Below are 1,913 nucleotides of genomic sequence, written 5' to 3' on the forward strand. Positions count from 1 at the left end.
AATCCTTTCAAAATGTTGAGTTATTATCGTTACTGTACTTGTTCTATAATCATATAGAATGTAAATGTGAAGTGTCATAGAAAAGCACATATACAATGTTTGCACAACAATCTAAAATTAATTGGAAATTACATGATATGTGAAATGCTTCCTCTGTTAATATATATATAACTCTATTCTTATCCACTATTTCCCCCCAGCGTGGACGACTAGGCAAATAAATGAAATAAAAGCCTAGCACCGAGTGACATGATGGACCCAGGGCAGGCAGCAACAACCCTGGCGCTGAGGGACAATATTTTGATCATCAATGCTTTCTATCGAAATATTAGAGATCAAAAGGGGAAAATGATAAATAAAAATGGCAAGCAATAGGATATATTGGAGTACATGAAGAAGCCATTTGGTATAAACCTAATTCGGCCTGACTTTGTTTTTCCAAAAGGGCCTGACTGTGGCCATTGAGCATGCCTTGTATATCTGCTTAGACATTTTGAGATAAAGGTGCAACTTCCCTCCCCCTCCCAACGTTGGGATCTCCTTAAAGATTAAGCATCTTTCTTTAGGCTGGGAACTGATTGCAGTGCTCATCTGTGACCGCCCAGCTCGAGGCAACAGACCTGTCAGCCTGCAGCGTTCACTGAGACAGCAGACCTATCTGATGTTTCCATCAGTCGCTGTGCTGACAGAGCAGCCTCGTGACTACTGTAAAAGGGACATTTCAATCATATCTTTGAGGGTATATAACCACCCTGTATACCCCCACTTCTTTGGAGAGCTCTGTTGCTTTGTGGAAAGACTCTCCCGGGTTATAATCCTCAGATTTAAGCTCAGAATAAACTCACCCAAATTTTCATTTATAGATTGGTTATAGATTATTTTCGTCGACACTCACCAGAAAAAAAAAAGGAAAAAAACAAAATGCAGTTTAGCTCTCTTCCTGTTCCCCACCATGGTGCAGGATCAAGGTGAAAGGAGAACCCCATGTGGGAACTCCGCATCAGCAAGCTCTGCCTCAACATCTGTGTGGGCGAGTGGAGACAGACTGACCTGGGCAGCGAAGGTGCTGGAGCAGCTCACTGGCCAGACTCTGGTGTTCTCCAAAGCTAGATACACCAGCAGATCCTTTGGCATCAGGAAAAATGAGAAGATTGGCATCCACTGTGCAGGCCATGGGACAAGGCAGAAGAAATCTTGGAGAAAGGTCTAAAGGTGTGAGTACAAGTTAAGAAGAAATAACTTCTCAGATACCAGAAACTTGGGTTTGGAGATTCAGGAACACATCAATCCGGGGATCAAACATGACCCGAGCACTGGTATCTGTGAGCTGGACTTCTATGTGGTGCTGGGTAGGCCAGGTTTTAGCATTGCAGACAAGAAGTGCAGGACAGCTGCACTGGAGCCAAACACAGAATCAGCAAAGACGAGGCCACGTGCTGGTTCCAGCGGAGGTATGATGGCATCATCCTTCCTGGCAAATAAATTCCCGTTTCTATCCAAATGGCCAATACACCGTTTTCAGTGCAATGTACTTTACTGTTGTGTGTTCTGTGAAAGGAGCCTGGCCATATTCAAGTCCTTGGACCTCAAGTGGCTTAAAAGCTTTGATGGGAATAGCTGGTAACACTCCTGTCATCCTCTGATCAGATGCCAGTGTTTCCCGGCAGACCCAGGCCTGAGCTTCGCAGCATTGCCTGTGCTCACCCCACCCTTGTGGATGGGCTGTGGCACCATAGCCCCGTGGACACTGATCTTAGAGAGGAAGGGATGGTTGGAGCTGGGGTTGGAATTCAGAGCCTTCATTAAAGGTGGGGTGCAGTGGTCCCATGTTCCGGGATGCTCTCCTCTGTTTGGTGAATCCGTTCTTCACAAGAGATTTTTCCAGCGCTGATGTCTGGTGACGGGATCACAGG

General features: G+C 45.6%; 1 pseudogene; it reads left to right on the top strand.

Moving 5' to 3' along the window:
* Nucleotides 1–804: 804 nt before the first annotated feature.
* LOC139042300 (large ribosomal subunit protein uL5-like) lies at nt 805–1,628 on the top strand (annotated as a pseudogene).
* The last annotated feature ends 285 nt before the right edge of the window (nt 1,629–1,913 follow it).

The sequence above is a fragment of the Equus asinus genome, chromosome 27, assembly GCF_041296235.1.
Source record: "Equus asinus isolate D_3611 breed Donkey chromosome 27, EquAss-T2T_v2, whole genome shotgun sequence".
Lineage (NCBI taxonomy): Eukaryota > Metazoa > Chordata > Mammalia > Perissodactyla > Equidae > Equus > Equus asinus.